This window comes from Rhamphochromis longiceps, linkage group LG7, assembly GCF_057381845.1.
Source record: "Rhamphochromis longiceps isolate RC_006_pf linkage group LG7, R_longiceps_female_GT1.1, whole genome shotgun sequence".
Lineage (NCBI taxonomy): Eukaryota > Metazoa > Chordata > Actinopteri > Cichliformes > Cichlidae > Rhamphochromis > Rhamphochromis longiceps.
In genome coordinates, this window is record NC_140563.1 from 48,064,952 (window position 1) to 48,076,174 (window position 11,223).

Below are 11,223 nucleotides of genomic sequence, written 5' to 3' on the forward strand. Positions count from 1 at the left end.
ACTAAGCCACTTCTAAGGTTTTATGACTAGCAACTGTCCACAAATGGAGAAAATCTGGAACAGTGTTTGCAGCCTGCTACTGCTAACATAAAACTCAGCATTTCATAAAAAGAACAACAATATCAACTGTCAAAATGGTGGTGGTAGGGTGATGGTTTGGGGCTACTTTGCTGCTTCAGGACCTGGTTGACTTGCCGTAATAGAGAGAACCATGAATTCCTTCTTTGAGTTCTCTACCAGAAATTCCTGAAGGAGTATGTCCGCCCATCAGTTAATGGCCTAAGGCTCAATTACAATTGGGTTATACAGCAGGACACAGCAGCAAGTGTGACTGCAGTTCTTGCTACCAAGAGTGGCAAAACCACTTATTAGGTTTAGGGCTAAATTACTTTTTCCACATAGGTCAAGGTAGGTTTTGATGAGTTTTGGTGAATTAATTCATCTTTTCAAATCTGCATTTTATAATTAATTTTTTTTATATTAGTCTAACATTAAAGACTGTTTGATGATCTGAAACGTATGAAGAAAATTAGAAAAGGCAAAAATACTTTTTTATATCACTGTCTTTTTAATAACTTGTGATATTCCTTTCTGTCCAGATTGCCACATTCTTTAACTGCGGTCTTCCAACACAGCCTTTTTAAACGGGGATGTATTGGGAAAGAAATTCAGAAAACAATATGCTCTCATGCACAACCCAAACGGCAGGCGGATAAAGAGGATCAGTAAGGGACAGGCAGGCCTTTATGGACTTTTTGGCAGTAAACCAGCTAATCAGATTTTGTCCCAGTACACCTGATGGCCAGTGCGCCACTAGCTATGGACAAATACTGCTCACAAATGCAATTTTTGATTTTACACTTTTGGCAGGATTGTAGTCTTTATGAGCTGGTATATCAAAACACCATGGTTGGTTTTGTTACACTAAACTACATTAAAGTCAGGGAAATATTAAGGTTTGTGTTAAAATTACTACTCTGCCGCTAAAGCTCATCGAATGTGGTCCTTCATTTTTGGCAAACAGATATCCTTTTCATGTTGCAAACACACACACACACACACACACACACACACACACACACACACACACACACACTTCACGTTCCCATTGCTAGTCTTCACATACATATTTAACCTAGTTATACTGCATTCCTTCAGACTGCCAGAGGCTGCGCTTAGAAAAATCAATCTTGTGCATAAGCAGTCACATCACATGTTACCACACATGTTGGTAAGGTACCCTTATTATTATATTATTTTCTTTCTCCTTGAAGTCTGGTAGGAACTGGGAACATTTCCATTATTATGTTAGTGCCAGAGTAGCAACAGTGATGCAACCTGAATTATTTGTTTTGTTGCATATATCAGCAAAAATGCAATAGAAGCAAAACACCATCGATTTTAGAATCTGGTGTTGTTAAATACTGTAGTCCAGTTGTGTTTGTGTTTAGAAGATACCTTATTTTACTTTATTTCATTTTTACAAAATAGAAAACTACGTAATACTTAAATTGCTGGAGCTCTGTTGCTGAGTGAACTGGCTGAGTGTGTCTAGACTCTAGCCGCTAGCTGAACGCTTCACTTGCACTGTGTCATGTAATAGAGTTTAGGGCTTACATCACAGTTAGAATTTGGCCACATTTCCCACTGATGCCAACTCAATGGACTTTCTCTTTGAATAGAATAAATAAACAGATAAAAGCAACAACAACAAATATATCTACTCTTATAGTTAATTTTATATTGAAAGTGATATGATGTGATTCATATGAAGCAAGATGTCACAGATTTCTATAGTTAGATTTTTTTAACCACATATCCAGAGATTCAGAGAGAGAAATGGTCACACTGTTTTTAGTTCATGATTCTAAACTTTAATTATCCTACAGTCATTTTGGACAGTTTATTTGACATGGTCCTATCTTGCTCAAATTGTATAATCTTTCTGTTTCTACATCAGCATTCGTACTGAAGAAGAAATACAGCTGAACCCATTTGGTTAAAATTGATGATAAATTACTATAATTAAGAGAGTTAGTATTTGAGTACATGAGTGATTTGTGCATCTTGCTAACAGCAATTACAAATGTAATGTTTTGCTTTGATTTACATGTTTGTTTGAAATGGCTCCCGATGACAGATATTTGGACCTAATAATAACTGTGGAGACAACACGGCTCTTTGTAAATAGCTATTTCTGAGAGGAATCAAATCGAAGTCACGAATTGGACTTTTTTTCCTTTAGCTTCGGATTTAATTAGAAGGCGAAAGCAAAACTCTCTCCCCTATTTTATCTTGGCTATGGTAATATTTCTTGTCTTGCCAGTGTATTATTCAATAATGACAATAATAATAAAACAATAATAATAATAACAACAACATGCATTTTTGCTCAGTACATGCCCCCTCAGTCAGTATCACCTGAATCAGATATTAGAGAAACTGGTTTGTGCTGGTTATAACTAGACATTCCTTTTTTATCATAAGTTGTGTTTACAGTTTAATTAACAATACCAGCTGTGGCAGAGGTATACATAAGGCCTAGACATAAAACCCATAGTGCTCCCACTAGATTGTCAGGAGAGGTAGATGAATTGTACAGCAGTACAGGCCTCAAAGCTGCAGGAGGACTGTAAATCTTTCCTACCTTGTTTCAGATTAAGTGCACCAGTCTAGGAGCACATTTTCTGTAAATCTTAAACAGCCTGTGTAAATAATCATTGAAGCAGGGCTCTTACCTTTCTGCAAGCGCATTTAAAGGAGGATCTAGTGATTAACAGAAATAGATAAGTCTGCTTGATTACACATTCTGCTGAATGAACTAACCTTTACATGACTTGCAAGCTCTGGGTTTTTTATCTCCATCTAAAAACCCAGAATGGGTGTAACATATTAAAAGGAAGATTTGAAGCTAGAATTAATGGCTTGTAGTAATTTCTTTTTAAATCTGAGGAACAACAGCAACAGTGAGCGTATCAGAAAAGCGTGGCAGGGAGGAGATAGCCAATAGTAAAATGTCTCTCTGAGCAGACGAGAAAATGCAACAGTGTGGTTATTAAAGTTGAATATCACTGAGCTGCTAATGCAGTGTGGTAACTGCTTTTTCGTTCACAGTGTACACTTGGCTTCTGTTATCAAGATAACAGATTCAGCAGGTTCATGCTCTCATCTGCTCTGTTTTAGGTTTCGTTGCTGATGTTTTGGGTCATTAAACGTATATTCTTATGAGCTACTTTGTTAATTATTTTTGAGAACAACATGTTCAAAGATATTTAACGAAGTAATTTTAATGGCTTTAACTCTTGTTTTGATCTGATGTTTGTATTTTTTCAGGTTGAGTAAAACTTTCTGCTCGTGTTAACCTTGAACAACTCTAACCACTAAAATGTGTATTGACAGCTAGTCTCTTTTTTTTCTTTTGGATGGATCAGTGCAAATTTAATGTTTCCATGTACGTCCTTCTCTCAGGGCTTTGAAAGAGCATGTTAACTCAGTGTTAACTCAGTGACTCCCAAGAAATGGTTGAATAATCAAAATATAGTGTAGGTCTAATTAAGAGCTAAATGCTTCCAAATAGCCATTTGTTAAAACCAATTATTTAACTGTGCTCAGAGAGTCCCTTCCCTGTACATTTCAGCCAGGTGTCTAAACAGGCACACAGCCTCACACCACCTAGCGATAATGACATCCTCTGTAAACACCAGTTTAAAATTGTCAATAAAATTTGTCACCATCCTTTCCTCATTCTCTGTCTCATTCTTTTGCTCTCTCACTTTCTCCTCTTATAAATTAAGAACGTGAAATGTATAACAATGGCAGGTGCTTGATCGCACGAACCATCTCTCTTCCTCTTGTATTAAACTGATGCTATAAACAATGTCATCATAATAATATCTCTGGCTGCCTGGATAATTTTCAAATTTTAAGGTTTATGATATTAGCACAGAAAAGACTTACTGTTGTTCTGGTGCCTATTTGCACTTGTTATAATATTGGAGAAGGCCTTAGGTATTATCATTGGGCAGATAAAATATAAGTGTTTCCTTTGAGCTGTATCAAATTCAAATTTTATTTGTCACGTACACAGTCATACACAGTACGATATGCAGTGAAATGCTTAGACAACTGCTCATGACTTAAAGAAAAAAAAAGGAAAAGGCTATGAATAAGATAGGAAATAAATATGAAAAATTAAAAAGGGTAAATTTAACTAGGAAGGAATAAAATATAAAAAAAATTAAGGTTAAAAATGAAATAACTGTACAACAAAATACACAGTATAGAACTATATAAGAATGTATGAAGTAATATAAATAAATAAATAAATATATACACAATAACAGCAGCTGTACAAGGACTAACTGGAAATGAAGAATATAGTGACCAGTGTTGTGCAATCCACATTATTTAGTGTCTTGTGCAGTGCGAATATGCTTAAAGTGATTTAAGTGATGAAGTGAAAACAATGTCCAGAATGTCCAGTGTGTGTGTGTAAGAACTATATGTGTGGGTCAGTACTGTGTGGTGGTGTGATTGAGAGACCGTATCGCCTGCGGGAAGAAGCTCCTCCTCAGTCTCTCTGTGTTGGTCTTCAGGGAGCGGAATCGCTTTCCTGACCTCAACAGAGAGAACAGTCTGTTGTTGGGATGGCTGAGGTCCTTCACGATCTTCCTGGCCTTGGTCCAGCACTGCCTGCTGTAGATTGAGTGCAGGTCAGGGAGCTCAGAGCGGATGGTGCGCTCAGCTGACCGCACAACCCTCTGTAGAGCTCGTCTGTCCTGCATGGTGCTGTTCCCGAACCAGGTTAAGATGTTTCCCGCCAGGATGCTCTCTATGGTGCACGAGTAAAAGTTCCTGAGCACCTTGGAGGGCAGTTGGAAGTCTCTCAAGCGTCTGAGGTGGTAGAGACGCTGACGGGCCTTTTTCACCACGGTGTTGATGTGACAGGACCATGACAGGTCCTGCGTGATGTGAACTCCGAGGTATTTGAAGCTGTCCACTCTCTCCACTGGGCACTCGTTGATGACAGGGGTCTGGTAGTTCCTCTCCTGCTTAGTGCTGAAGTCCACTATCAGCTCCTTTGTCTTACTGACGTTTAGGAGGTTGTTCCTCTGGCACCAGTTCTCCAGATTCCTAATCTCCTTCAGGTAGGCCGTCTCGTTGTTATCAGAGATCAGGCCCACCACGACGGTGTCGTCAGCAAACTTGATGATGGTGGTGGAGCTGGTAGTGGCCACACAGTCATATGTGTACAGAGAGTACAGCAGGGGGCTCAGAACACACCCCTGGGGGGCTCCAGTGCTGAGAGTGGTGGAGGCTGAGACATGTCCGCCCATCCTTACTGCCTGTGGTCTACCAGTTAGGAAGTTGGAGATCCACTGACACATAGATGAGCTGAGTCCCAGATGCTCCAGCTTGGTGGTGAGTGTGGAGGGAATTATCGTATTAAATGCAGAGCTGTAGTCTATGAAGAGCATTTTAACATAATTCCCCCTTCTAGTGTCCAAGTGAGTGAGTGATGTGTGGAGGAGATGAGAGATGGCATCGTCTGTGGAACGATTTGGACGGTAAGCGAACTGTAGTGGGTCCAGTGTGTCTGGTAGTGAAGAAATGATGAAGTCTCTGACCAGGCGTTCAAAACACTTCATCACTACTGAGGTGAGGGCTACAGGGCAATAGTCATTGAGAGAAGCAGGGTGGGGTTTCTTCGGGACAGGAACAATGATGGACTCTTTGAAGCATGTGGGGATCACTGACTGAGATAAAGAGATGTTGAATATCTCAGTGAACACAGGAGCTAGCTGGTATGCGCAGTCTCTGAGGATACGACCTGGGATGCCGTCTGGTCCTGCTGCTTTCCTGGTGTTCACTCTCTTGAAGGCTCTCCTCACATCATGCTCGGAGATGACGAGCACGTTTCCGGTGCTGCCAGTATCTTCCTGTCTGCAGCCGTTAGCGCCGCTAGCACTAGCATCGTTGGAGTCCTTAGCTGCAGCCTCGAAGCGAGCATAGAAAGTGTTCAACTTGTCTGCCAGAGTCACGGCCGCGTTCGTCATACCGGTTGTTGGGGCTTTATAGTCCGTTATTGTCCTTAGTCCCCGCCATAGGCTCCTAGAGTCACTCTGTTGGAGTTGTGACTCTAGTTTCCTCCCGTAGCGCTGCTTCGCCTCTTTATATGACGCGGCTTTGTACGGGTCCATGTCCCCCGTCATGAGTCCCGTGTTGTAGGCAGGGGTGCGGGATCTCAGAGCGTCGCGGATGGTTTTATCCACCCACGGCTTCTGGTTGGGAAACGTTGTGATAGTCTTTGTCTCCACGGTATCATCCGCTAGTTTCCCAATGAATCCCACAACCGCTTCCGTAAACACGTTGACATCATCATCGGAGCTGTTTCTGAACATGCCCCAGTCTGCGTCATCGAGTGCATCCTGTAACGCGGCCACCGATTAATCCGTCCAGCGCGCGACCTTCCTCTGAACCGGAACTTCCTGTTTCAGCCTTTGTTTGTATTTTGGCATGAGGAAGATGGCGGCGTGATCGGATTTGCCAAACGGAGGGCGAGATTGTGCCTTGTAGCCATCCTTGACCGTAGTGTAGCAGTGGTCCAGTGTCCTTTCACCTCTGGTGGGGCAGGTGATGTGTCGATAAAAGTTCGGTGCTGCGCGTTTGAGGTTGGCGCTATTAAAGTCCCCCGTCACAATAAGCGCAGCGTCCCGGTGTTGTGTCTGGTGCTGTGTGAGTGCCTCATGCAGCTCGCATAAGGTGGTGACCGTGTCCGCTTGTGGTGGAATATAAACGGCACTTACAATGACCGATGTAAATTCCCGAGGTAGATAAAAAGGACGACACATGATGGACAGTAGTTCCAGATTTGGTGTGCAGGAGCGTGTGAGAGGAACAACGTTCGCACTGTTGCGCCAATTGTTGTTCACCATTAAACACACGCCGCCTCCCCTTGACTTCCCCGAGTCCCGTGTCCTGTCCATGCGGTGAACCGAGAAGAACTCGGCCGGCTGGATGGCATGGTCCGGCACCGCTGGGTTCAGCCATGTCTCGGTGAAGCAGAGGAGATTGCAGCCCCGAATGTCTCTCTGGAACTTTATCCTGGCCCTGAGGTCATCAAGCTTGTTCTCCAGTGACTGGACGTTGGCGAGCAGGATGCTAGGCAGAGGTGTGCGGTGTGCACGAGCTCTCAGCCTGTTCCTGACGCCGGCTCGCTTACCTCTAGGCCGCCGCCGCTTCCCTTTGTTCTCCCTCAAGATCTCACTCGGCCAGCTCGGATCCGGAGTTAAAAACTTCGAATTGTGAGTACATTGTATACTAATAGAAACAAGAGTGTCACTGTCATACCTAATGTACCCAATGGTGATGATTTTGCCGATTTAGAAACGCTGAAAACTAACTTAAAAAACAAAGAAAAAGTGGTCGGAGCAGTCGTGACGGCAGCCGACCTCACCGGCGCCATCTTACATGTATGTGTTTGTGTGCATTTTAGTGTGTGTCCGGACGCGTGCTTATGAGCACAGTATGTGCTCGAAATGAAAAGCTAAACCAGGGGTATAGTATACTGTACATGTTACACACCTCAACAGTTTCATTTCCAATTACTTGCGGCTGGAGGAGCCAGAGAGAAAACGTTTTAAATGAGGAAAACAAAAGCAGCCAACGAGGTCTGTGAGTCTTTAGGAAGTTATGCATGATGAGAAATGGAAAGGTTTTAGCGACAGCCTATGTTTAGGGAGCATGACTGTGAAAGGATAATAAAGTGGTAACTTGAGTCATGATATTATCTGACATTCATTTTAAGTAATTTTCAAAGGATTTTTAGCTGTTATTTGTCCCAACGTATATATACATAGGCAGATATTATAGTTCCAAGTATAATTAAAGTTATCTATTGCCCAGCTATCAGACAGCAGGAAGTGTTGCATCATGTATGTGTCTACTGACCTTCACTGTAGCACTTGATCAAGGAGGGAAGGTGAAGGCACAGATGACTGATTATCCAGATACAACGATACAGTGTCTAGTAGTCAACAGTGCCTGTCATCCGACATGACACTGAAGCTGGATTGATGGAGATAATAGAAATGCTGTGTGAAACCATCCTGAAAACATACCTCTTGCTATTATAAAGGACAAGAAAAATGCGTTTGCATGCATGCTGGGAGTAAAAAATGACCGATTTAAATATCTAAACCTGCATTTATGGTATTCAGTATAGAGTATACACTGTACAGGGAGTGCAGAATTATTAGGCAAGTTGTATTTTTGAGGAATAATGTTATTATTGAACAACAACCATGTTCTCAATGAAGCCAAAAAACTCATTAATATCAAAGCTGAATGTTTTTGGAAGTAGTTTTTAGTTTGTTTTTAGTTTTAGCTATTTTAGGGGGATATCTGTGTGTGCAGGTGACTATTACTGTGCATAATTATTAGGCAACTTAACAAAAAACAAATATATACCCATTTCAATTATTTATTTTTACCAGTGACACCAATATAACATCTCCACATTCACAAATATACATTTCTGACATTCAAAAACAAAACAAAAACAAATCAGCGACCAATATAGCCACCTTTCTTTGCAAGGACACTCAAAAGCCTGCCATCCATGGATTCTGTCAGTGTTTTGATCTGTTCACCATCAACATTGCGTGCAGCAGCAACCACAGCCTCCCAGACACTGTTCAGAGAGGTGTACTGTTTTCCCTCCTTGTAAATCTCACATTTGATGATGGACCACAGGTTCTCAATGGGGTTCAGATCAGGTGAACAAGGAGGCCATGTCATTAGTTTTTCTTCTTTTATACCCTTTCTTGCCAGCCACGCTGTGGAGTACTTGGACGCGTGTGATGGAGCATTGTCCTGCATGGAAATCATGTTTTTCTTGAAGGATGCAGACTTCTTCCTGTACTACTGCTTGAAGAAGGTGTCTTCCAGAAACTGGCAGTAGGACTGGGAGTTGAGCTTGACTCCATCCTCAACCCGAAAAGGCCCCACAAGCTCATCTTTGATGATACCAGCCCAAACCAGTACTCCACCTCCACCTTGCTGGCGTCTGAGTCGGACTGGAGCTCTCTGCCCTTTACCAATCCAGCCACGGGCCCATCCATCTGGCCCATCAAGACTCACTCTCATTTCATCAGTCCATAAAACCTTAGAAAAACCAGTCTTGAGATATTTCTTGGCCCAGTCTTGACGTTTCAGCTTGTGTGTCTTGTTCAGTGGTGGTCGTCTTTCAGCCTTTCTTACCTTGGCCATGTCTCTGAGTATTGCACACCTTGTGCTTTTGGGCATTCCAGTGATGTTGCAGCTCTGAAATATGGCCAAACTGGTGGCAAGTGGCATCTTGGCAGCTGCACGCTTGACTTTTCTCAGTTCATGGGCAGTTATTTTGCGCCTTGGTTTTTCCACACGCTTCTTGCGACCCTGTTGACTATTTTGAATGAAACGCTTGATTGTTCGATGATCACGCTTCAGAAGCTTTGCAATTTTGAGACTGCTGCATCCCTCTGCAAGATATCTCACTATTTTTGACTTTTCTGAGCCTTGTCAAGTCCTTCTTTTGACCCATTTTGCCAAAGGAAAGGACGTTGCCTAATAATTATGCACACCTGATATAGGGTGTTGATGTCATTAGACCACACCCCTTCTCATTACAGAGATGCACATCACCTAATATGCTTAATTGGTAGTAGGCTTTCGAGCCTATACAGCTTGGAGTAACACAACATGCATGAAGAGGATGATGTGGACAAAATACTCATTTGCCTAATAATTCTGCACTCCCTGTATAACATATGTTTATTAATGAAACAAAGTTTTAGTGTTGTTTTTGTTATTGGTATTGTTGCTTGGTATAATAAGTATTTGTTGGCAATTAAACCTTAACTTTATCATTTCTGCCCATAAGCCAACAGAAAACAATGCCACCATTCACAGCTTGTATTAGATTCAAGTCAATGTTTCTTCTTATATATATTTTTCCTGTCATCCATATCAGTCAGTTTTTCAATGTTGTAATATTTGGTAGCCCTGTGAGTGGTCTATCTATCTATCTATCTATCTATCTATCCATCCATCCATCCATCCATCCATCCATCGGGGTCTGGCCATTTTACTTGTCTTTTTTTTTTTTTTTACATCCAAGTAAACATCGCAAGTGCACTTATAGTTATGTTTTTATATGCTAAACAAGTCCTTCAGTCTCAAAAATATATGTATGCTTGCTTGGGTATAAGTGTGCTATATTTTACATTAGTTATAGAAATGGAAAGCTTCTTTGAAGAGCACCTTTCATTCTACTTCTGGATGGATGTGATTGCCCTGAGGAGATACAACAAACGCGCATGCTGTCATTGATTAAATAATCTTCTATAAAGGACAGATGAAAAGAGAAATGGATGCAGAAAGATGAGAGCAGAGCTAGACTCTAGTGCTAATAAAGCCAAAATGCTCAGCATACTTGGATTTGAATGAGTAAATATAATGTGCAGATGCAGACCTATGAAATACCTAAGTGCACACACTAAGATTTCACAAATACATGCGTGCAGCTCCATCTCTGGCATCTTCCTGTGTACTCACTGCGTTGAGTGTCTGGAACTCTAATACATTATGCATTAGCCCTCAACACGTCCTTGACCAGGGTTACATAAATTTCACATACATTACAGATGTAATCCATTCTAATGAGCTTAGACTTTATCTACTTGGGCATGAAAAACACAAGGGAATTAGGACACTCAAGGCAAGATAAATATCATCATGCTGCATACTTAGCATTTGTTGGTAAAGTTTTAATGTCAGCAAATGTAGGTGTAAAACCATACAGGGTGATTGTATACACACTGCAGCACACTGCAGTGGCAGCTGGTGATTTTCCTGAATGGGGCAAAAGACATTAAGGACCTTTGCTTACATAGTAGAAATGCTGTTGCCTCATATGCTGAGCTCTGATGTAAGAACTTTTGTTACTATTATTTGAGTAATTTACTCAAGAAATTAACCACACACCTTTGCTCAGCTTGACTAGTTCCTCTCTTTCCCTACAGCACAGAAAGAAGACTTACAAAATAATGTGGAATATACATTAACTCCCATTTTATTTATAACATGATGAAAACATAGTTTCAGCTCCTTTCGGTGCTTTTAGGCCAACCAAAAGTTAAAGCAAAGTAAGGATGAAATGTTTTACAGAAAAAACCTACCGTA

The 11,223-nt window shown here is 41.4% G+C and overlaps 1 protein-coding gene across 1 annotated transcript in view; it reads right to left on the reverse strand.

Annotated features, from left to right (window-relative positions):
- Nucleotides 1-11,223, reverse strand: part of astn2 (astrotactin 2) — a 306,591-nt gene that overhangs the window by 153,953 nt on the left and 141,415 nt on the right. The window lies entirely within an intron of this gene.